Here is a 26,863-nt window from a genome sequence, read left to right as displayed (position 1 = left end):
AGAAATAGAATACAACCATTTATAGTTATGGTCTAGGTTAGGAACACAAGTTTAAGGAAGATTCCCTTTAAAATAACCTGAACCCATGTTAAGGGATTTGAGAAAAGATACTTTTTTACAAAACTGGCAAACAAGAATGCTTGTTGAACGTAGGTGATAATGGTACTTGGAAGTTTATCATCCTGTTCATTCTACTTTTATGTACATTTGAAAAGTTTCATAATGAAAAGAGCGATATTTTAAACATTTGGTAGTCATTTACAGCTTATTTTGTATAAAGATCCTTAGAACAATGGGGGAGGAGCTTCCAGTAAGAGGTGAGGAGGGCGCACCTGAGAGGGATGCATTCCTATCAATTAACAACTGGAAATAAAGCTATCATTTCCCAAACATTTGGAAATAACCCTTGTCCACCCAGGAGGAAGGAAAGCTTGAAAGGAGAACAGTACAAAATCTTCCGAACGTAATACAAAAGGGATCTGAAGAAAACTACCAAACTTTCTTGAAAACAGTGTCTTTCCGTTAGACTAAAGTTGTATTACAATACTCCATTAGTGTGGCTGACTAGTTGTTATGAGTCAACATCACACCCCAACTTTTAGGACATTATGTCATAGTTTTGTAGCTATTTATTATTTCTTTTGTGAACAAAGGGTCTTTCTCTTCACTACAGTTTTGAGCTGTCCAGACAAATACAGAATCTTAAAATATAAACAGAATGGCACTTAGATTATTAAGGACCCAAATTAATTGACAGACATTATATATATGATATTAAATATGATATATTAATTATATATCAATCATATATATCCTCTGATTTCCATTTCAATTCTAAGATTCAAATATTCTTTGATTTGAAATAAATTAAGAATGAAACATAAAATAGCTCAATGTTCATTAAAGCCACATTTGTACTGAATTCTCAATCAAATTTTTCTAATCTTATAGCTTCATTTTTATCAGTATTCAGTTCTGCAAAAATGTTAATTAAAAGAACAGCAGAAAAATGTTGGTGAATGAGATAGGGTTCATTCCCAAGCCAGATCTCTCTTGTAGGTGATTCAAGCTAAAAGTTATATCATGTTTATTCTCATCTTCATTTCCAAGAAAGAAAAAAAAAAGAGAGAGAGAGAAAAGAAAAAAAAAAGAGATAGTGGGCTGAAAGGGACCAAGAAACATAAAAAATCAAAACCATTTTCAAGTATGTCACAAAGATGTAAATGAGAGGAACTGGAATATGAAATTACTCATTTTAAATAATAAGAAGTGGCAACAGAAGGAACAGATAGGAGAGAAAAAACAATATGAAGGTGGGGAAGGGAATTGTATTTTGTTATTTCATTTTGGTAGGCAGGGAGAACAATTAATTTTGAGGAAAAGAGATATATAAAGAAGGTTTTTATGAAGTTTTGGGGAGTGATTGGAATAGGCATAATTTGCTTTTAGAGTCATGTCTGTATTTATTTTAGATATGTTTCTAGGTTGGCATAGATCTATCTAAATTTGAAATAAAGTAGGTGCAGTTTTATTCAATTTTCAGTTCAATAAAATGAGCTTCACTTGTGTTAGTCTAAAGCATGTGTGTTAATATTCCTTCTTAAGGTCACTATTTAAGAAGACGTTATGTTAATTTTATTGTCAGTGACTCAATATTAGTTAATGTTAAATCAAAATTCTGACAGGAGGCTTTATATATTGGAAACCCTCATTGTTCATTCATTTGTTAATTCAGATACAGTAGGGTGAAAAGATCACAAGCATTGTTTTCACTTAGAACAGCTTGAGTTCTAGATGTACCACATAAAAGGTGGGTGATTTTAGGCAAATCAAACTTAATGGTTTCTATTTTTTATATATTTAAGTTCAATGATGATATTTTTTAGTTCTAGAAGTTCCATTTGGTATTTTTTTCGAAATTGCCTGGAACTGTTTGAGAATGTCATTTGTTTTTCTAAGTTTTTTTTTTTTCTTGAATATTTGAACATACTTTGTTATAGTCAATATCTAATAATTCTACTATCTAAAGTTCTTGGGGTCTAAGAATGCTGTTTGTTGTGTTTGTTGACTCTAACTCTTGATGGATGATTTTCTCATGTGTTTCGTAATTTTGGATTGTGAGTGCATTTAAATCAGAGCTTTATTTGTGGGAATCCTGCATGATGTCCTTCTAGAATGGTTTGTACTTTTACCTCTAGGCAAGATGGAGTAACAGGGACTGTATTTACCCTCTTGCCTGAAACAACTAAAATTCTGGACAAAAGATATAAAACAACAGTTATTAAAGACATTTATTATTAAATGTTATTGAAGACAGTTATTAAAGACATTAAGCAACAAAGACAATGGTCTCCCAGAGATGGGAATTAAATGAGGTAAGTTCCATGATTAAGAGGGTTTCTGGGGAAAGGGCACCCAGAAAAGCTCAGCAGTTTTATTGAGGTGAAAAGATGGAATTGGGAAAGTGGAAAGCCAAGAAAGCTAGAGATTACAAATCAGAATGTTCAGGAGAAGAGCTGCAGAGGAAGAGAATTTCAGAGAACTGTAGAGGGTGTCCTCACATCTAACATACCATTTAAAAGGCAAAGGTTAACATATTGGACAAAAAAGTAAGACCTAACTATATACTATGTACAAAAAACACATTTTAATTATAAAACATAAAGATAAAAGGATAGAAAATGATATACCATGCCAACACTAACCATAAGAAAGTTGGAGTGGCTATATTAATAGTAGAAAACTAGATTTCACAGAAAAAAAATATTACCAAGGGTAAAGGGAATTATTTTATAGGCTGATTTGGTGTTTTCGTCTGCAATTCTTCTCATGAGTATTATTGGCTTTGATATTAATGGACAACAGGGAGAAAGATTAGGCCTCAGTGGAATAAGAGGCAAGGAGTTGGCACTGAGGCTGGAAATTTCTTGGCTTAAAAGTTTCCAGACCCTAGAGAGAGAATAAATTCTAATCTCAAAACTGAATGTTGTCCTAAAGTAAATTCTGAGAAGACTTTGTTTTCTGACCCAGAATGCAGAGTGAGGACAAGCTTTTTCTGTCTTTGGTGTTACAGGGTTATTTATTTATTTATTTTTCTACTTCACCCTTTTGCTCCATTGCAGTAAGACCATCTGCTTACTTACCAAGGGTCTCAGTTCTAAACCCCCATCTCATCTCGTCCAAACCTTGCCTCCCCATATGTCTATGCTTATAATAAATGAGAATACCTCGCATGCCCCAACCCTAAGACAACTTGTAGCTCTAATTTTTAGTTTTTCTCCACATTTGATCTCTGAGGATCTCCTTTACTTTCTTGTAAGCTCAGCTATGCATTTAAAGGATGTTTGTTATATTTTACCTGTATTTTTGTGTGTACTTTTTGGGAGGTTTTTCAGATACAGATTACCATAAGGCTGGTAATGAAAGTCTGCCTTCTTCTAAGTGAAATAGGAATGATAGTGGCTATTATAGGATGAGGGTAATATTTGAAGATTAATATTTATAAAATGCCCAGCACAGTGCTTGAAGTACAGTTAGTGCTTGACATAGTTATCATTGGATAAGTGACTGTGGTGTCAAAGCCTTGGTACTTTAAAGATTACAAAACTCTAGAAAGAGTGCCCTTTGGAGAACAGAAATAGGTTAGACACAGCTGTCTTGTTATGTTTGTAGGGTTTCAATAGGAATTTATCAATACTTTTTTCAAAGACTTTTCATTTTTTTTGTATTAGTAATCATAGTTTTTTTTACATGAAGTACTCTTCCCTTTCTGAGGAAAAACCAGTATATAAAATGGTTTAATTATTTGAGAATAGCTACTGTCTAAATACACTATATTGAATAGTAAATTAATTTAATTCCTAAAGAAGGAAAAGTTTATCCATATCTTTGTCGAAACTAGTATTGAAGATGCTGAGATACAAAATAAACAGTTTTTTCCCCTAAAAAATCTGGGAATCTGCTGGATATATGAAACATATACATACTTGAAGAAAAGCAGCTGACTGTGTTACCAGAAAATATGTGCTTTAAAATAAACAACAACAACGGGGCGCCTGGGTGGCGCAGTCGGTTAAGTGTCCGACTTCAGCCAGGTCGCGATCTCGCGGTCCGTGGGTTTGAGCCCCGCGTCGGGCTCTGGGCTGATGGCTCGGAGCCTGGAGCCTGTTTCCGATTCTGTGTCTCCCCTTCTCTCTGCCCCTCCCCCGTTCATGCTCTGTCTCTCTCTGTCCCAAAAACAAAAATAAACGTTAAAAAAATTTTTTTTAAATAAACAACAACAATGGTTACAGTTAAGAAATACCATTGGAAGTTCAGAACAGGGAAAGCCCCTTGGTTTCAATTAGTCAGGAAAAACTTCACAGCAAATGTGAGAATAACTAGGTAGAATTAGGTAGGAGGGAAAGAAGGTAGCCAGAGGACAGGGAAAAAAGATAGGGATGGTCATGGAAGCAGTACAATGAAGAAATGAGAAGGCTAGCCTAACAAGAGGGTACTTTGTAAAAAGGAGGGAAAAGCACATTGAGGAAGTCTCTGAACGTCAAGGACTTATATTTTAAGCATTAAGAGCAGATGAAGATTGAGACCATGACGTAAGGAAAAAGACTTTCTAGGATAATTGTCACTCCAAGGTATTATATGAAATACTCTTTTATATACGTATGTTTCTTCCCACACTAGAAAATATGCTTCTGAGAGCAGGAGTCTTATGCACTGCTGTCTTCCTAGCATTTAGATCACTTCCTAATAGGGGCGTCAAGGAAAGAATGAATGAATGATTCACTTGGCAGTAGTATGCAGAATGAGCTAGATATGAGGAGAGTTTTGAGGCAGGGCAACTAGTTAGGCTTTTGATATAAAGCAGGTGCAATGAGAATAGAAATTACAGGAAACACTGTAAAACCACTGGTGACTTACTCATCGTGGCCATTCTGGTGCCTGGCATGGTGCCTAAAATCAGCAGGCCCTTGGTAAATGTTTATTTAATGAATGAGGGGAATGACATTAAACTTAGAAACTATTTGTTATAGGTATACGGTAGGGAAGGGCATGGAAGACGACTTTGAAGTTTCCATTATTAGTACTGGGAGGATGGTGATGCCATAAATAAAAATAGATTAGGAAAGAAGAATAGTTTTAGGGAAGAAAATGCTGCATTTTATTTTAGAAATGTTGAATCCAATTTAAGCTCTAAGATACGTGTGTGTAAATGCTTGTAGTTATTACACAAGTTCAATAACAGCTTATGTTTCACAGATACGTTAGCTACAATATTATTCTTCATATTTTCTGGCAAATGATTTCTAGAGTTATCCCTTTTATAAAAAACTAGAAAAAATTAATAACATTCTTGCATGGGTTCTCTCTTAAAATGAACTATTTTAGTGTAAAAAGTCAAAATATTGGTAATCCAAGTGGGTTTCTATTTTCTAATTGTATATTATACTCTAGCATGATAATGTTAAATGTACATAGTTTTATTTTTACATTGTTTTATCTCTGTAATTTTTAACACTGAACCATCACAATTTTTCCTCCTCTTCCTCCTTCTTTAAATATCTCTCTCACATTTTTTTCTAATCTTCATATCAAGAACAGAGTGGATTTTCACATTATTTAAATACATTCCTTATGTTGGGAATTTACATATGACCAATGTGCACCTGTAGTGAGCAGGATTCTAAAACAACCCTTAAAATCCCCACTCACTGACGTACAAGCCCTGTAGAATCCTCTCATCTTGAATATAGGCAGGACCTATTAATATGACGGGATAGCCACTCCCTTGATTAAGTTATATTGTATAAGACCTCATCTAAGCCAATTAAAGGGACAGATTCTCCTCTGGTCTTGAGGAATTGCCATATTGTGAAGAGGGTCCCATGTCCAGGAATGGCGGGCAGCCTCTAGAAGTTGCAAACAGTCCCCAGTGGACAGCCAGGAAAAAAAAAAAAAAGCAAGGAATTCAGTCTTTCAGGGGCAAGAAAATGATTTCTGCCAATAACCAGTGAGCTTTAAAGAGGACCCTAAAGTTTCAGAAGTGATCATAGCTCCAGTTGATACCGTCACTTCAACCTGGTGAGAGCCTGAGTTCAAGACTTGGTTAACTTGTACCTGGACCGCTGACACATAGAAATTGACATAATAAATTTGTGTTGTTCTTAAGATGCTACATTTGTAATTTTTATGAAGCAATGGAAAACTAACACATCACCCTTGTTTATGTATTTCCTTGTCTGTAATTATCCAAATTGTAGACTTTAATGACCTTTGGCAGAAATTGTTAGCTCACCTGCTTTTTGATTACCATTTTAATTTTTAGAACATCTTTTTAGAAGATTAATTATCATTGACAAACCATAACCTTCTCTTCAATATTTGTTCATCATATACTTTGATTAATAATATTTTTAGTCACATGCTTGAGATACAAACTGATGACCAAATATTAAATAATTATAAATACTCATCTTTGGTGCCTCAAAAAAGGAGTGATACTACGTGTGTGTGAGTGACATATCTATAGGTTACTGGTATGCTTTTTAATTTCAAATGGATATTTAGTGCTTATATAGTTTCATTTGAAATGTTAGCAATAGGCTTAAAGTTTTTCAAGGGTTAATTTCTAGTTAATGTACATTTTCAGATACAGAGAAATGGGTCAGTGAAGTGCTATTATGTTGAGGGTTTTTGCTGGTGAGATTTTACTTTTTAATAAGGTATTACTGACATATAACATGTGCACAGAAGTGTGTGTAAATCATAGCTGTACTGCTCAGTTGATTTTCACAAAATGAGCACTCCCAAGAGATCATCAACCAGATCAACTAACAGAACATTAACAGAAACTCAGAAACCCCTTTCCAGTTCCTACACCCCTTACCCTGCTGGTAACCGCTAACCTGACTTCCAACAGCCCAGATTCTTTTCACTTGTTTTCAACCTAAGTCAACGGTCTCATATAGCATATTGTCTTTAATATCTGGATTCTTTTACTCATCACTATGTTTGTGAGATTCATTTACATTGTTGTAGTTATAATTCATTAATTCTTATTGCCATACAGTATTCTGTGGTATGAATTTGTAATAATTTATTCCACTGTAGATGGACATTGGGCTTGTTTCCAGTTTCTAGCTATTACAAATAGTGCACCTATGAACATTTTTACCCATGTCTTTTGTTGAACACATCTATATATTTCTTTTGGGTTTTGCCAAGAAATATATTTAGGAATTCCTAAAATATATGGTATGCCTATATTCAGCCTTAGTAGTCGTTGCCAGTTTACTAAAGCGGTTGTCCCAGTTTACGCTCTCAGCAGCATACAAGTGTTCCAGTTGTTCCACATCTTCACCAGCACTTGATATTGTCTCTTTCTAATCTAATCTAGTGTTAGGGACATAGAGTAGGGTCTCTCTATGGTTTTCATGTTCATTATCTTGACAAATCATTAAGTTGCCAACCTTCTTCATATTTTATTGGCTATTTGGATATACTCTTTTGTTGAAGGGCTTTTTAAGTCTTTTGTTCACTTATGTATTGGATTATCATTCATTTTTTCTTTCTTTTACTTGTCTGAGTTCTTTATATACTACAGATATGAGTTATTTGTTAAATACGTAAACAAATATGTTTTCGCACCCTATAGGGCTTGCTTTCTTACTTTCTTAATGGTGTCTTCTGAAAAATAGAAGTTTTAAACTTTAAAGCAGGCCGTGTATATATATATATATATATATATATATATATATATATATACACGGCCTGCTTTAAAGCCATATATATATATACACACACATAAATATATGTGTGTGTATATATATATATAAACTAAAAGGAAATGTATATATACACATATATATACACATATATATACATATATACACATATATATACATATATATATATAGTTTATATTTAGTTTATATTTCCTTTAGTTTATTTCCTTTTAGTGTAGGCCATATGTGTGTGTGTGTGTGTGTGTGTGTGTGTGTGTGTGTATATATATATATGTATATGTAATATCTTCTTGTCTTTGGAGCAGGCAAAGGCTTCTTAAATGGAACACAAAAGTGATAAACTATTTCCTTTTAGTTTATCACTTTTGTGTTCCATTTAAGAAGCCTTTGCTTGCTCCAAAGACACGAAGATATTCTTCTATGTTTCATTCTAGAGGCTTTATAATTTACCTTTCACATTTAGCTCTACAATTCATTTGGGATTGATTTTGGTATGTAGTTTTTTGGATATTCTATGTACACAATCATATTATCTGCAATTAGTAGCAATTTTATTTATTTATTTTTGATCTTTGTGCCTTTTATTTATTTTTGTTGCACAGGCACTTAAAAAGAATTTCTATTCTATTCTTGTTGGATGTAGTGCTTGATTTATGGTGGTTAGTTCAAGTTTGTTAATTGTGTTGCTTAAATTTTCTACACTCATTGTGATATTTTGTCTACTATTTTTATTGACTCTTGAGAGAAGTTTATTAAAGTACCCTATTATGCTTGTAGCTTTGTGTATTTCTCCTTTGAGATTTATCACTTTTTGCTTTATATATTTTAAAGCTTTTTATTAGGTGCATTCAAATTTTAAATTGTGGTATTCTCCTGGTGGATTAATCTCTTTATTGTTATAAAATTTCCCTCATTGTCACTAGCAATGTTTCTTGCTTTTATGTTCACTTTGTTCTGATAATATCTTTTGAGAGAGAGAGAGAGAGAGAGAGAGAGAGAGAGAGAGAGGTGGGGGGAGGGCAGAGACCATAGAAGAAAGAGATTCCCAATCAGATTCTTCACTATCAGTGTAGAGCCCAATATGGGGCTCCATCTCATGAAGAGATCATGACCTGAGCCAAAATCAAGAGACACTTAACCCACTGAGCCACCCAGGTGCCCCCAGGATTTCTTTAATTTAAATTGTTTTAATGCTAGATTGCCTCCATGTGAAAGGTAAGCTTTCTGGTACTGCGAGACAACATAATATATTTAAATGCAATATTGATAATACTGTGTTTTAAATGATACTTTAAGTTTTTCTCACAATACTTTCATATTTATTATATTATTTTCATGTAAAGCTACATGTAAAGTTGCCCAAAATACATCTGCCAAGGGCAATATATCTTTCTTCTTGATTAAAAAAAGAAAGAAATCATAGGAGTTGCCAGATCACAGTGAATTTTTAGGATTATTTATATTTTTTCTTCAATATTGTTTTAATAGTATAGCTCCTTCTTTATAACATGTAGTCAGAGCTAAATTTAATGCTCAATTATAACAACTATATTAGACAGTGAAATGAACAATTTTGCTATTTTTCATCATTTTTTTATTTGTGTTTATTCAACTTTGTGAATGACTTATCTTCCCCTTTCAAATCCTTTTTGAAAAGTACTGGTGTATAAGTAAATACTGTTTAGACAAACAGGTATCACTTCTCTGTAATACTAGAGAAGCCAAAATATTTAAAAAGTGCTACATATCATCTTTTAAAATCCTGCCCCTCACCCTTCCTGATCCTATAACCTTGTTTTATATGTAACATCAAGCCACCCAACACTGAATTACTTTCTTTCTAACAACTTATCATGTTGATATCTTTTTGAAACTTTACTGATTTCTGAGAGCATGGATTGCGTATTTATTTGAATCTTTTCCAATTTGATAGAACATATCTGATAAGAAGAAGATAGGGTAAAACTCCAAAGTATTGATTGCAAATTCAACCTTACATTTAATAGTATAGTTATTCTGAATGAAATAAATCTTGTTTCGTGTACTATAAATATATACAAAAATTATACTTCAACTACATTCAAAATAGATTTGAGATAGGATTGTAGACTTATGTACTCTCAGCTTCTTTCATTTAAATGTAAATATTAGTGGAGATATATGTATTTTTATACATATCTTTTCCTTGCATCACCATTGATATTTTAATTTTAGTATTAATTTTCTATTTAAAGATGACATATTAATGTCACATCGATGTAATAAAAGATGTGTGGTTATTGAAAATATCAGAACCTTAGCTCACAAATCACAAGAATTTTGTGGTGAGTATTCTGCCTTGTCTGGCCACAGCTCTAACTACAATCAGACTCCAGTACAGCTACTACTTTGAGTGAGTAGCTGCCACCACACATTGTGCTTATGGGACAAGAGCAACATAGAGAGATAGCGATATGAAGGCGAATCAGGGCACTGAAGCTGTTCCATAGTTTCCAGCTGGCTTCACTCTCTATCTCGTCTTACACTTTTCTTTTTTATAAAATTATCTTACCCTTACTATATAGTGTATCAATATTTCATTCATTTATTCTGCAAATACTTCCTGAATGCCTACTATAGGGCAATATATTAGTTTTCAATTGCTTATACAAATTATCACAAACTTATCAGCTTAAAATAACACAAACTTATGAACTCACAGTTCTGTAGGTCAGAAGTCCAGGCACGACACGACTGGATTCTCTGCTCAAGGTCTCATCAAGCTAAAAACAACATGTTGGCTGGGGCTGTACTTCTTATCTGGCACTCAGGTTCTCATCCAAGCTCATCTAAGTTGTTGCCAGAATTCAATTCTGTGTGGCTGCAGGACTGAGGTCCTTGCTTTCTTGCTGGCTCTCAGTTGGGGGCTGCTTTTAGCTCCTAGAAGCTGCCCATTGTTCCCTTATCCACCACCCAAATGCTACATTCTTCTAGACCAGTCAGAATGTGTCTCTCTGTCCTCTTCTATGATCAGCAGATAAAACTCTGTTTTAAGAGATTCATATGATCAGGTCAGTCCCACCAGGATGGTTCCCCTATCTTAAGGTCAACAGATTAGGGACATTGATTACATCTGTAAAATCCTTTTATAGTAATACACAGATTAGTATTTGATTGAATAAGTGGAGAAGGTATACATATATCAGGGGATATATGTACCAGGAATCTTGGAAGGCCATCTTAGAGTTCTACCCCAGAGAGATATTTATTATGTGTCTCATTACTTGGACACATTAGAGAAAAAAAAAATCTAATTATTCATCTATCTAATCAAACCTATAAATACCAGTCCACGTGGAGCAAATATTCTAGAAAGTTTAGACAGAAAATTATGCATAATATAAAGGTATCCTATTATTTCAGGAGCTTTAGAGAATATCCAGATAGAAAGTCATCAGAATAGGCTAATATACCTGTTTCATATTTATTATTCTCTTCTAGTACTCAGTTAACTATTTTTAACAAATGGCATTTTTGTTTCTTATAGACATGCACATATTGAAAATATATAAGTTGTAGTTTTACCATTTCAGCACACCTTTTTTTATTTTAGATTCATGGAATTTGAGGGAAGGACCTTAAAGATCACGCCATCTTTTATTAGCATTTAAGGGTAAGGTAGTTGAAAGGAGACTTTTCCTGTTTATAGCTAATAAAATATCAAGGTTCTATTCTATGTTTTATGAGTATGTGTATTTCTTTTCGAATGATAACAGATGTGACCATCCTAATGAGTGCATTTCTTGAAATAGAGAAGAAACTTAAATAGCTAGAATGGGCAGGATACCAAGGAAACAGACTAATCAAGCAGATGGTGACTATTTCCTAGGGAAAGTCTGAGTAAACCCGTAACTCTGCAGCAGTGATCTGAAAATAAAGGAACATATGTGAGCATGGAAAACTTAATGTTTTCCATGTATTTTTTCATTACATTATAATCATTGGATTTATATACACATTGTTATTCATTACCATTGATCACATGACGAGATTTAGCTGTTTCCTTCATTATGTTTTTTCTTTGTAATAATAAAATTTTGTCAAAAAAACCACTTTTTAATAACTAAGGTACAGCAATGACTTTCCATTTATTTACGTATTTATTTATGCATAGGAAAAAGCACCTTTTGAGCATTTCTACGTCTCTTAAATTAATCATTTTGAAATGAATTAATTTACAAATTTAAAATGGATTTATAAATAACCAAGCTCTGTTGTATAAAAAATAAAAATCACAATAAACTGAAATGCATTTGCTAAAGCATGAAGTTTTACATTAAAAACAAAAGTAAAAAAAAAAACTAGCAGGAAACCAGGAACGAAATGAAAACACAAAAAGGTATCTCTGGCATAGTGCCCTGAAGCTCAACAACCATGGCCAAGAGCATGAGGTAATGTCACTAATAAGAAAACACCCCAGGTCAGACCTTGTCACTCTCATCCTAAGACCATTAGTGATCATGTAAAAATGTAATCTGGGGGCGCCTGGGTGGCGCAGTGGGTTAAGCGTCCGACTTCAGCCAGGTCACGATCTCGCGGTCCGGGAGTTCGAGCCCCGCGTCAGGCTCTGGGCTGATGGCTCAGAGCCTGGAGCCTGTTTCGGATTCTGTGTCTCCCTCTCTCTCTGCCCCTCCCCCGTTCATGCTCTGTCTCTCTCTGTCCCACAAATAAATAAACGTTGAAAAAAAAATTTAAAAAAAAAATTTAAAAAAAAATAAAAATGTAATCTGTATAGTGATTTAAAACTATTATATACTGCATTTCGTCTCTATCTTATAAGATCCTGGTGGGGCAAAGCAGTTCTTGTTATCCCTATTTTACAGATAAATATAGAAAGAAAGTAGTTTTCCAAAATTCATAGTTACTAAGTGGCAGATCAGCAACAAGAGCGAACTCTTCTAAATCTGAATCCAATAGACTTCTGAAGAATGGAACAGTCAGGAGCAAAAGTGACTATCAGTCAGGAAAACTACTTTGTTTCAACTTAGCATTTTAATACATAGACAACCCATAGTTGTCTTAGTATTCTTAGTACAGCATACTGTATTTTTAAGATAATGCTTTGGGATTAGCATTATTAAAAATATAAAACAAAACAAAAAAAACCCTGTATTTCTTTCCAAAAGTTATGTGAATGGTTTGCATTGTTTCACAGAAATTTCCTTCATGAATTTCGTTGTCTCAAATGAGGGAAATCAAAAGGAGCAACCACAAAAAAAGGGAATCTGGTGGACCTTAAAAGGAGTGTCCTTTTGATTGATTTCATGATAGTTCCCACAAACATCCAAGTTAGCTGGGAAGGATAGGGAGGGTGGATTTGAAAAAGGTGGAGAAGAACAACCAACCTTTTGAGGGTCTGTAATCTGATTCAAGCACAAATGTATGTTTTCTATACTACAAAAAGGGTAGGGGGCACTCTACTTAAAAATAAGTTGATATTGGGGCATCTGGGTGGCTCAGTCGGTTAAGTGTCCGACTCTTGGTGTTGGTTCAGGTCATGATCTTTCTGTTGGTGAGTTTGAGACCCCCAGTTGGGCTATCTGCTGTCAGCACCGAGCCCACTTCAGATCCTATCTTCCTCTCTCTCTACCCCTCCCTTGCTCTCTCTCTCTCTCTCTCTCTCTCCTGCAAAAATAAGTAAATTAAACATTTAAAAATAAATAAATTTATAGTGATGAAGCTAATCTAATGATACTTTAGGTATAAGATGAAAAATAAAAAGTGTAATGGTACCTGAGTGGTCTTCACAATTCTTTTTACCCCCTATAATAGCTGTCCATCTATGTGGAAACATGATGAGACTATTGACTTATTTATTTTTTTTAAATCTTATTTTGACAAAAAAAAAGTCAGGAGTATAGAAGTTATCACATATTACAAGCAATTTCTGTATTTACTTTACCTAGCTAGTTCAAATATTAACGTCTTACCACAGGACAATTATAGAGCAGAAAATTAATACTGAGAAAATACTAACTGATCTATAGATCTTATTTAAATGTCACCAACTGATCACACATTACATTTAGTTGTCATGTCTCCTTGGTCTCCTCCAATCTTAGAGTTCCTCAGTCTTTCCTTGTATTTGATAATCCAGACACTTCTGAAGAATGTGTCTCAGTCTGTGTTTGTCTGTTTCCTCATGTTTACATTTAGATTAGCCATTTTTGGCAACATTACCATAAACAACATCTCAGTACATCATGGCAAGAGGCACACGATGTTGATATGCCTCATTACAGGTGATGTGAACTTGGAGACATTATTAGCTTCACGTGCCTTCAAGATGTGTTGAGAAGTGTACAACATGCTCAGATATGCTCCTTTCCTTTTCAACGGCTAGATGTTGATGCTCAGGATGACCCTGAAACTTATTTGTGGAAGTTATTTCTTCAGCCTGGGTCCATAAATGACTGCATAAAGCAGATTCTTTTCCAGCTCTAGACATTAACCTGCAGCTCTTTGAGGATGTTTATGTGTGAGAAAAATAAATTTGTACTGTGTTTGAGCCATTGGATACTTTGAGTCCTTTCATGAGAGCTGTTCACCTACTTTGCTATGTTACCTAGAGTCTGATTCATGTCCAATGAGGGGAAGTGCTTCATCCAAAAATGCTCCCACGGTTTTCTACTCTTTATTACCAGTTGCCAAATCTATTTCCATAGCCCATATTTTCCACAAATATTTGTATTCAATTCTCCCCAATTTCAAGTTTGAAAAATTTAAGCTTGATATCCCATTAACATCTTTGATCATATTGTATTTAAGCACCCCCAAATTGGTCATTTTTTACAGTGTTTAACCAGATTTACCAATTTTTTTTTCATCACACAGACATTCCTTCTTGTATCCCACATACTTCAGCAGTTCTTTTAAAGAGGGTCTGCAAGTAGAAACGAGTCTTTTTCTAAAAAGTGTCTTTATTTCACAAGAAACCTTGAATGATGGTTTTATCTTTTGAAGAGATTTGTTTCCCCAGCATCAAACTTTTAAAAATGACTATGGGTTATATTAACCAGAAAGTTAAGGAGATTCTCAGATTGGATTTTAAAAATCTAAGTTTAAGCTACGTATTTTTTTCAAGAATCATACCTAAAATATAATAACCTCAGAAGTTTGAAAGTAATGGAGAGTAATGGGTGAAAATAGTTACACAAAAAATCCAACCAAAGTAAATCTGGCAGATTAATATTGATATTAGAAAAAACACTTCAGGGGCGCCTGGATGGCTCAGTCTGTTAAGTGTCCGAATCTTGGTTTTGGCTCAGCTAGTGATCTCACAGTTTTGTTCATGAGTTGGAGCCCTGCGTTGGGTCCGCACTGCGAAGACTACTTACAATTCTCTCTCTCACCCTCTTTCTCTGTGCCTCCCTTGTGCTCTCTCTCTCTCTCACTCTCATTCTCAAAATAAATAAATAAACTTTAAAAAAATGCCAAAAAAAAAAAAAGAAAAAAGACTAAAAACAGTTCATAGCAATCATTATTAAGGTTAAAAAGTTGATAACTTAATTATAAAATGATCAATTCACCATGATGATAGGGACTTCTGGAGCTGACCAATATCCATTTTCTCCTCTTATTTTTTAGCACACAACTGAAATACTTTCATAGGCTTCTTATAACTTTATTGGGACCACGTAGTTGACTTTTAGCCATTGGAATATGTCCAAAAGGTATTTGCCACTTCTAGGTCTGACATTAACTCTTTTGATTTGTGACCTTTAAGACTCTCTTCCTACTCTGCAGTAATTTTGGAAATTTGTTGTTGAAGATGGTTAGGCACTAGGTATTGCTACATGCTTTCCATTTTCCCCCTTACTGATCTGAGTTTTTATTATAGTTAGTTCAGTCCATGATATGTTATTTTATATTAGATGTGTGCATGCGTGTTTTTGGGAGTGGTGGTAAAGATAAGTTGTCTTCAGTTCATAGGATTTCATTTCAGAAGAAGCCAAATATTCATATATTGGAGTAGACTGCACATTCCTTGGATATCGTGGACTGTGAGTTGAGTAAACTGAGTAGAAGAGACTTTCTGTTGTCTTCTCTGGGGAGGAGACAAGTATATTCTTCATGTAGAAGTAAGAGTGAAATGATCATAGAAATTTTTTTTTCCTTCTGTTCTTCCTGCGCAACAAATTTAAATGCATTTTTCAGATCTCTTACGGTTGGGTTGATGTCATGTGGACAGAAGTGATCTATGCCATTTCTAGTCCTGGTACATAAAAGCCTTTTATATGCTCCATCCTCCATTTTCTGTTCCCATTCTGAGGTAGCCTTGGAGACCACATGATGAAGATTGTGTGCCACAATAAGATGATTAAGTCCTTGATTAACTGCATCGATCAATAAACCAGAACCTGGTTCTCCCCAAAGAGTAATAAAATAGACAATCCTCAGAAAGATTGTTCAATAATGCAGATAAGGCACCGGTAAATAGTGTTAGTAATAAAAATAAAGTAATTATAGATATGGTACAAATTCAGATATCAAAAATCATAAGAAAATTATTAAAATTTTATGAAAATAAATTTTTAAACTCAAATGGAAAATTTTCTGTACAAATTTAAATTACCTAAATTAACTCAAGAAAAGTAAACCTATATCTGAGGATATAGAAATCATGGAAATTGAATCAGCAGGCAAAAAACTATCCAAAATAAAGGCACCAAGTCCAGACAGCTCTAGAGGCAGGTTTTAACAATACATCAAAGGACAGAAAAATCCATCTTTTCAATATAATATGATAAAAAATATAAAAAGAGGCAGATTATACAGCAGTTTTTATATGGTTAATGTATTCTAGATACTAAAACTAGAAAAACAAATAAAAAAAGAAAAATTATAGGTTATCCTCCCTTATGAGTATACATGCCAATATCTTAAAGTATTGACAAACTGAATCAAACAGGTATTTTAAAAAATAGGCTATAGTCAAGGATACTTTATCCCAGGAATTCTTGAGGATTATAAAATTCTTATTGGTAGTAGGAACAAGCAAATCATGCCAATAACCATCATTAACCTGGAGTTTCTGACCAGTGAAATAAAATAAGGAAGAAATAACAGTTGTATAGATTAGGAAGACTCAAATACTTACTATCTGAAGATTATTATTTTTTAAGTTTTTTTTTTAACGTTCATTTATTATTGAAAGACAGAGAGAGTCAGAGCGTGAGCAGGGGAGGGGCAGAGGGAGAGGGAGACACAGAATCTGAAGCAGGTTCCAGGCTCCGAGCTGTCAGCACAGAGCCGTACGCGGGGCTCAAACTCACAAACCACCAGATCATGACCTGAGTCGAAGTAGGACGCTTAACCGACTGGGCCACCCAGGCGCCCCTACTGTCTGAAGATTATTGCAAAGAAAAATCCAGTAATGTCTAAAGACAAACAATAAGAATTAGTATGAGAGTTAGGCAAAGTTTCTGTATGCAAGAGCAAGGTACCAATATCAATAGAATATCTATACGCCTGCTGCTAATGAGAGTGACACATGCCAATGTGTCAATAATAATAATTGACATTATTCCAAGCAATGCATAAATCAGTATCACTGATATTTCCCCATAAGATATTGATATTCCAAATATATATTCATAAAAATGTGCTGTTACTTCAGGAATAAATTAATAGACCAATAGAACAAAACTCAGAGGCAGGAACAAACACAAACACATATATAGGAACTTGGCGTATGACAGGCATGGCATTATAATTCAGTGCAAAAAGACCAGACTCCTCAAATCTGAAGCCGGGACCATTGTTAGCCTCATGGGAAAACATAAAATCTCTGCCTCACACTATGTGTAAGAATATATTCTAGATGAACGAAATTTAAATGAAGAGAACAAAACTTTAAAACTTTTAGAGCAATAAAGGAGAAGTTATGTATGACTTCAGAGGTAGGGAAGGATTTCATAAACCAGGCACAAAACAAAAATATTGTCAATTTGATAAATTAAAATAAAAAAAATCTATGTTCCATAAAAGACATCAAAATAAAATTAAAAGGTAAGTCATGGACAGAAGAAAATATTTATAATGTATACAACTTATAAAATGCTTCATATCTCGATTATATAAAGAGCTCCTCAGACAAACGAAGAACAGAAAAAGAGGACAAAGCCATAAACATAGTTCACACAAGAGGAAACCCAGATGGCTAATAAACATAAGAAAAAATGCCTAACTATTTTAGTATTTTAGCATCAGGAAAATCCCAATATGAACAACTAGGTTAATATATAACACAGAACAGATAGATCAAATTTGGAAGGACTGGGGAAAAACCCTTAACACGTTAGCATGTAACACACATATACACACACACATATACACAACACAACACAAAACCAGAAAGCCTGCTAATAGCATAAATTTGTACAACTGCTATAGCAGATACTGATAGCTGACTCTCCAACATCTATCCCTCTTTCTTCCAAAACTCCAGAAGCACACTTTTGTCCAGGACAAAAAGAGCTGGGTTCCAGATGATGGCTCATGACTAGTGTACCTCAATCAAGGCCATCTTAACCCATCTCTCTCAGCTGTCCTTGAACATGGGAGCTCGGTATGAAACTTTTCTGGCCAATGAGACATAAGGAAAAATATTCTGAGGGGGGTTCCTGTGAAAATTTCTGCTGTCTGTATCTATCCCTGTCCACCCTTCTTTCTGATTTATACTCAAAAATGAGCAAATGATCTGAAGCTGCGGCAACTCTCCTGTTGCCATGAAGAGTGTTCTCAGTGTTCTAAGAGAAATGCAGACATACCACTTGTGGTTGTTAGGTTCTTTTACACTTGGCGCTAAATGCAATCCTCCTTGTCACTACTACTTTGGTGAGCAATTTGTCGATATATAGTAAAGGTGAACATGTTCTTATTCTAAAATTTGGGAATTCCATATTGACTCCTATGTCCCATAGGTAAATCTTGCACATGTGGACAAAGAGACATACACAAGGCCCATGTTGCTACATAGATCGTAAAAGCACTGGGAACAATCTAATTGTCCCTTAATGGGTGAATGAATAATACATTTCTGTATATTTCAACAGTAGAGCACGAGAGAGATTTTAAAGCAGTTGGCTTATGTGATTATGGAGGCTTGACAAGTCAAAATCTGCTGGTAGGCTGGAGACCCAGGAAAGAGTTGCAGTTCAATTCAATACAGACAAACAAAAAAATTAATCAAAATAAAACTCAGGAGTGGGGATACTGTGGTAAAAGAACTCTAATGAATGTAATATCTCTTTAAATATAAAACAAAAAGCAAACAATGTGGATATTATGTCAGAGGACAGAGCATAGATATTATTCAAGTTGATGAAGTAAACACCAATAGGAATTGGGAGGTGATGAAAAGGAGACAGGAGGAAGTTTCTAAGCATGCTGGCTTCCTCTGTTTACTACGAGGGACTCAATCAACAATGACTAAAATTGCAACATGAAATTAAAAACAACCTACAATGACTTCAAACTCAATGATTTTAATAAAATTTCCTAAGCTACAGTGATTTTTAAAAAACCCTTAATATCTTCGGAGAGCAAGAAACATTTATCCATTGTTTATTCTTTTAGTCACATTAGGACCTTTTATCTTTGTAAAATGTCATTAAAATTAGCTTTACTATTTATATTTGAAATAAGCTGCATAATAGCATTGCATCTTCTATATCACTATCTTTTCACCTGTTTATTTGTGTAAAGGGATGTCTGGGGTGATAGTTATCCCAAATGTAAAATATGATTTATGAGCCTCTACAATATAAGCACCATGAAGGCAGGAGAATGTACTGGATTTATTCACTGCTAGATCTTCAGTTTCTAGACCAGTGGCTGGCACTAAAGAGGTGCTTAATGAACATTTGTTGACAGTGGGAATTGGGGTAACATTTTATGTCTATTTTCTTTATTACTCAAATTTTTATATTGAAAACATATCATTTTAATAAAAATAAAAGAATTATTTTAAAAATTAAAGAGATAGTGAAGAAAAAATAGAATGTTAAACTGTTACATAAATATATGAATAGATCAGTGAAACAGAAAATAAAACTTCTGAAGCTATCTTACTCCATACATAGGAAAATTTCAAGATAAATTAGCATTAAATGAAACCAATTAATTTAAATACATTAGAAGAAAAAATTTTTCATAATCTTTATGTAGGGAAATGCCTACTAAGTCAGACTCAGAAACCAGATAATGGAAATATTGGCAGTTTTGAGTACATAAAATTTTAAATTTCTGCAAAAAAAAGGAGACCATTAAAAACTTAAAGCACTGATGGAAAAATATTTGCACTCTACATATCAAATTTAATATGTATATTATATATACATACATCTATATTATACAATATATAATATATACACAAATATATCTATGTATATAACATGCACTCACAGATAAATAAGATAGAGACAACTCAATTTGAAAATGAGCAAGGGATATAAAAAAGCAATTCACAGAATAGTAATGACAATACAAATGACCAAATATGCAAAATAAAATATCTTTTTTGCTCATAAAACTGACAAAAATTAAGTTCAATAATATGCAATGTTGGTAAGTGTATGGACATGGGCAGTCTGATACCTTGTTAATGGCAATGAAAACTGGTGTTGCCTTTTTTTAGGGTACTTTGGCAGTATCCATACAAATGTATTGTGCATATGCCCTTTAGCTATCAATCTCACTTTGGAAGTGCACCAATAGAAAAACTTGCACATAATAGTAGTTAACATGAATTGGTTGCTTGCTATGTGTAGGAATTTTCTGAAACTTCAGCAGCTAATTTCACAACATAACCTATAAAGGAAATACTATTATTATTTATTTTACAAATGAAGAAACTGAGGACTAGAGAGGTTTTCTACTTGTTCAAGGTCACACAATGAGGAAGTGGCATAGCTGGGATTAGAACACAGATTTATTTCCAGAACTCATAATGTTAACTGATCATGCGTATAAAGACGTATGTATGTTTAAAAATTTATTTGCAATGTGAAAAAATGAAAACTACTGAAATAGTCATTAAAAAGTGACTGAAATGCATATGTATTCATATTATGTAATACTTGAAAACTTAAAAAGATTACCATATTTCCATATATTTATTATCACATGGAAAGACTTAAGTGTATGATGCAGGTCACAATACAATACCTGTAACATAATCCCACTTATGTAAAAATAAAAATATATAATTTATAGTCTATATGTATTTACATTTATACTTGTATATGTATATAACTGTATATGTGTGCATAGAAAAGGGTCTGGGGGCACCTGGGTGGCTCAGTTGGTTAAGCGTCTGACTTGATTTCAGCTCAGGTCATAATCTTGCAGCTCATTGGATAGAGCCCTGCGTCAGATTCCAGGCTGAGAGCATGGAACTGGCTAGGGAGTCTGTCTCCCACCCTCTCTCCCCTCCCCCGCGTATGCTCTCTGTCTTTCTTTCTCTCAAAATAAATAAATAAACCTAAAAAAAAAATAAAAAAGAAAAAAAAAAGGAAATAGTCTGGCAGAATTTTACATCAAACTATTATTCCTGACAAGGGTGAGGTTTTGGGGCAGAGAAGCTTGAGATGTAAAGACGGAGTTTTCACTTGTAATTCTATATATTTCTTTTTTGTGTGTGTGTGGAAATTTTACAATGTGATTGTATGCTTATGTACATTATGCATAATTATATATAAATTATATATAATTTTAGAAAAAGTCAGATATCCATCATGTGAGTAATAAAAAGAGACAAATTATAATTTTGGGAAAGAATTCAACAAAATATAAATAGTTCTATATTTTTGGTTGTATTTTTTCTTTCTACAATATTCAACTTTTCTGTAATAAATCTGTGTTAATTTTGCAATTAATTTTAAGTGAGGGGGAAAAATTGTGTACAGTTGGTGACTATATCAGACAACTCTTAGGTACTTTCTCAGACATTCTTATTTTACCCCAGCCACCACTGTTGTAATTAACACTGTATAAGCTATCCTGTGCTGCAACTAGATAACCAGTCTCTTAGGGTTATAATGCAACAGCACATTTCCTCATGACTGTGCCATTTGCTTCTTGACTTCTTCTCCAAGACTTGCCTGTTGCTTCCGAATCATGAGAGGCTGTAGGACCCTCTCAAAACCCAGGCATGTCCAACTTGGAATGCCAGGAGAGTGATTTCCCAGCAAGAGAACTTTTTTTCAAGGGGAAATAAGAGCTGGCATGTAAATTCTTCTACCTTTTCCTACCTATGGACTGTCTTGAGAAACAGTAATTTACGTAACCTCTCAGAAGATAGTTCTTTGACAAGTAATCAGTTTGGCTTGATAGCAGACAGTGACAACTGGATAATGCATGCTTCCTAAAGCACCCTTGCCTCACACCCTTTTTTTTCTTACTCTTACTTCCCTGGGATTGGAATCTATGATAAAATAATAGTGTATAAGATGTTGCCAGGCTGTGCTTTCTTGGGAGCCCATGTTAACAGAGCGGCCTAATTTGGAACCATCTTTCCTGAGGAGTTAATATAAATGTTATTGTAAATAGTTTATTACTAGTAAAAGCAATACTATAACTGGCTGCATTAGGGGAGTCAGAGTAGAAGGATGTAAAGTGAACAAAATGGAATTTTTTAAAAGATTGATGCAATATTTCTGCTAATTGGAGGTTATGATTGAAATATCTGTTGACATACAATTATTTTCAAGTTAGACATCAAACTTTTAAATACACTTAATTATAATTGGTAATTAAATTATAATTTCAAACAACAGTATTTACCTCATCTGTGATTTTTTTTTACCTTTAGCCAGTATGCAGATATTAGAATTTAGTCCATTGTCTGAGGTAAACTTTCCCCAAGTGCTTGCAAAACTTATTATGAATTAAATACATATTAATTCATAATAAGTTTCCCATTTTACAGAATAATGTTTGTATATATAATAATAAATATTAAAATTTGTGGATTAACACAATTACTTTTTATAGAATAGAAAAGTATCAAATTTTTTGATGTTTATTTTTGAGAGAGAGAGACAGACAGAGCATGAGCAGGGGAGGGGCAGAGAGAGAGGGAGACACGGAATCTGAAGCAGGCTCCAGGCTCTGGGCTGTCAGCAAAGAGCCCAACGAGGGGCTTGAACTCACAAACTGTGAGATCATGACCTGAGCTGAAGTCTGAGGCTTAACAGACAGAGCCACCCAGGTGTCTCAGAAAAGTATCAATTTAAATGCTAAAATGCAAATGAGTTTCAGGAGATGATTCATATCTGTTAGACAAAATATAATTTAAATAAATCCCTGATAAATACATGTGTAATGCCAAATATTTTAATTGAGGTTCAAAATTAATAGCTATACTTAAAGTATGAAATTAGTGATAGATGATATACAAACATATGATAGAGCAATTTATCTCAAAATGGACAATTAGTTATTAAATAAAAAATATTTATTTTTGAGAGAGAGGGGGATAGAGTGCAAGCAAGGGAGGGGCAGAGAGAGAGGGGGACAGAGGATCCAAGGTGGGCTCAGCAGAGAGCCCTATGTGGGGTTCAAACACACGGGCCCTGAAATCATGACCTGAGCTGAAGTTTGAGACTCCGTCGACTGAGCAACCCAGGTGCCCCAATTAATGTACTTTTAAATGCAAAATGAGAAATTAAATACTGTTTGAGCAAAGGATCCTCTGCTTTGAAGTATTGACTTCTATCTTTTCAGGAGGCAAATAAAATTAATTTTCACAATGTATGAATATTATTTTCCCATCTATTGAGCTATAACTCTCCCCTTCTTTGTGGGCTTAGATGTCTGATGACTTCACCACTACCTTAGAGGGAATTGTTAAAATATAGGTATTGACTACAGCTTCTAGAACACTTGTCTCCATAGTGAGATGTATGTCCTCAAGAAGGGGTGCATAGTCAATTCAATAGACAAATGGAGATATCAAACTTTACCTATATGGATATAGGGATGTAACTAAAATCCAACCTTTTGTCAGATGTTTACTCTTCATACATAGTAGTGAAGTATGGCTGATGAAAGAGTCCCACAGTTAGAAGATTTTATACTGGCACTCACATTTGTGTATAATCATCTTAGCACACAATGAAGTTTATACATTCTTGACTTGTTCATATGATTATATCTCCTTTATTCCATGAAATATTATATAATTAGAGGACGTGTTTCCATGAACAGATTTTATAAAATAAGAGGTTTATACCTTATCTCAGGAAAAAATATTTATATCAGCTTGGGTTTCATTCTCATCTGGCAATGCTATCTTCAGGACCTAGAAGTGATAGAAAAGGGGAGTATGGCAGGGGATGAAAGCAAATGCAAATTGTATTATTAAGTGTGCACCATAAGGATCAAAAGTCACAACTCAGACTCATGTATCTTCCCTGACACTGTATAAAGAACTTTTTCTTGCCTTCATTGTCCCTTGGGAGGAGAAATGGAGAAGTAATTATCTTCTGTCCCCTTTCTGTTAATCAAAGATTGTGATGGTTAATTTTATCTGTCAACTCAAGTGGGCCACCAGATGCTCAGATATCTAGTTAAACATTCTGGGTGTGTCTGTGAAGGTGTTTATGGAAGAAATTAGCATTTGAATCAGTAGAATGAGTAAAACAGACCTTTCTCCCCATTGTGGGTGGGCGCTATCTTGAATCCACAGGGTCTGAATGTAACACAAAGGCAGAGAAAAGTAAAATTTGCCCTTCGTCTGACCGAGACACTGACCTTCCACCACTCTCAGTGCTCTTGGTTCTCAAGCCTTCACACTTGGACTGGAATCTACATCCTTGGCTCTCCAGCTCTCAGGATTTCAAACCACACCTGTGGCTTTCCTGGGTCCTCCAGCTTGCAGAAGGCAGATTATGGAACTTCCTAGCCTCCACATCACATAAGCCCGTATCTTACAGTAAACCTCATTATACTTATACACATGTATATAATATATCCTATTAATCTCTTTCTCTGGAGAACCCTAACTAAAATAAAAGTTCACCCTGTGGGTCTTTCATTCTCTTGAGCTTCTGGCTTGTCCATGTGCGACCACGGAGCAGTCCTGTGGCATTTTGCGCTTCAACGTCCAAAAAGAATACCAGGGCTGGAGGAGAGGTGCTGTTAATTTTACCTGTATGAATTTACCAATATGTATTGGGTCCACAGAGTATCTTGCGGCAGTGGCTGCTAGAATAAATACATGCACAGAAACCCCAGGGGCCAGTGAAGTCAAGATAAGTAAATTATCTTTCCATTACAAAATGACAGTTGTTTCAAGTGTGCATTTTATTAAGCAGTTTTTAGGGGGGAAAGAAAGGTACATTCAATCTGTTCCTTAAAGGAAAAAAAAGGGTATTTTAGTAGTTAGTAAGAAAGTAATATTTTTGAGAGAAATTTATGTTATGAGGAAACATTCTGAATATAAACATTTACAAAATTTTCAGCTTCATGAGATATCATACCCGCAAATGATTAAGTACAGTACCTATAAATACTCCCTTACCTGCATACTTAAAATATAATTTTCCAACGTATTCAAAATTATCCAAATAGAGAATTTCAGTGAGTTTTAAATTCACCAGTTACAAACACAAAAATATTATTCCTTTCAATTGGCTTAGGAAAACTGATTGACATTAGGGTTAATTAAAACTTACCACATCAAAGTTACTGGAAACTTTTGTGTATTTGATAGATGGGATTAGAAATCAAGTATCAGAATTTGGTAAACAGAGTTAACAATATACTTCTTTCTTTTGGATTTAAGTGTTTTTGTGAGGTTTCTTTTTCAGACTGGAAAGTCATTAAAATCATGTACTGAAATAAACTAAAATTAGTACCAGAACTTCAGATCACTCAGTTACAAAGTTAAAATCAGGATTAAAAAATATATATCTATTTTCCATTGTAAAATGTTTAATAATAGTTTTCTAGTGACAGCAAAGGGATTTTATAATGTTAATGATAAAATGAAAGAGTAGTTTACAAATATTTTTTTAATGTTTATTTACCTTTGAGAGAAAGAGAGAGAGAGAGAGAGACAGAGGTGTGAGCAGGGAAGGGTCAGAAAGAGGGAGACACAGAATCTGAAGCAGACTCCAGGCTCCGAGCTGTCATCACAGAGCCGGATGCTGGGCTAGAACTCACAGACCATGAGATTATGACCTGAGCTGAAGTTGGACGCTCAACCAACTGAGCCACCCAGGCGCCCCAAGAGTAGTTTTAAATACAGCTTATTTCATATACATTTTCATCCTTTAAAATTTCTTTTGTAACAACTATTTTTAGAGTAGAATATATATATAATTTCTAAATAAGTAAATATTGGATATGCTTAAAATTCTTGATTGATAGGCGTGTGTGATTTAAAAAATGAAGACAGTTAATTTTTTTTAATTTTTAATTTTTTTATTTTAGAGAGAGAACAAGAGCATGAGCAGGGGAGATAGGTAGAGGGAGAGAGACAATCTTAAGCAGGTTCCATGCTCAGCACAGAACCTGACATGGGGCTCAATCCCATGACCCTGGGATCATGACCTGAGCCAAAATCAAGAGTTGGACATTTAACCAATTGAGCCACCCAGGAACCCCTGAATACAGTTACTGTTGGCAGTGTTATTATTTAAATAATAGTGTGTGTGTGTGTGTGTGTGTGTGTGTGTATACATATATATATATATACACATATATATATATACATATATATATATATATATATTTTCTTTATAGAGCCATGCAGCAATGTCTTTATGATAATATCCTTATAAACTAAGCTGAAAAGGTACTCTGTAGATTCCCATATAGTTTTACTACCTGTGATCCCTTTTTGGTGGTAATTCCTAACTATCTTCCTAATCATTTTTCCTCATTCATTTAAGACTCAACTACTGACTCACTGCCTTCCTGTACATCTTAATTCCTGTCATTGTTCTTAGTGATTGCAAGAACCATGTGGATGAAATACACAAAACTTTAGCCTCTCTGTTCTTTGACCTCTCCTTCTTCACTCTCTTCCTCAGCTCCACCTTTGCCACTACCCTCATGAGCACTGGAATTTG

The sequence above is a fragment of the Felis catus genome, chromosome A1 (assembly GCF_018350175.1).
Source record: "Felis catus isolate Fca126 chromosome A1, F.catus_Fca126_mat1.0, whole genome shotgun sequence".
NCBI lineage: Eukaryota > Metazoa > Chordata > Mammalia > Carnivora > Felidae > Felis > Felis catus.
The sequence above is the reverse complement of the archived record's forward strand: the minus strand, read 5'-3'. Positions refer to the sequence as shown.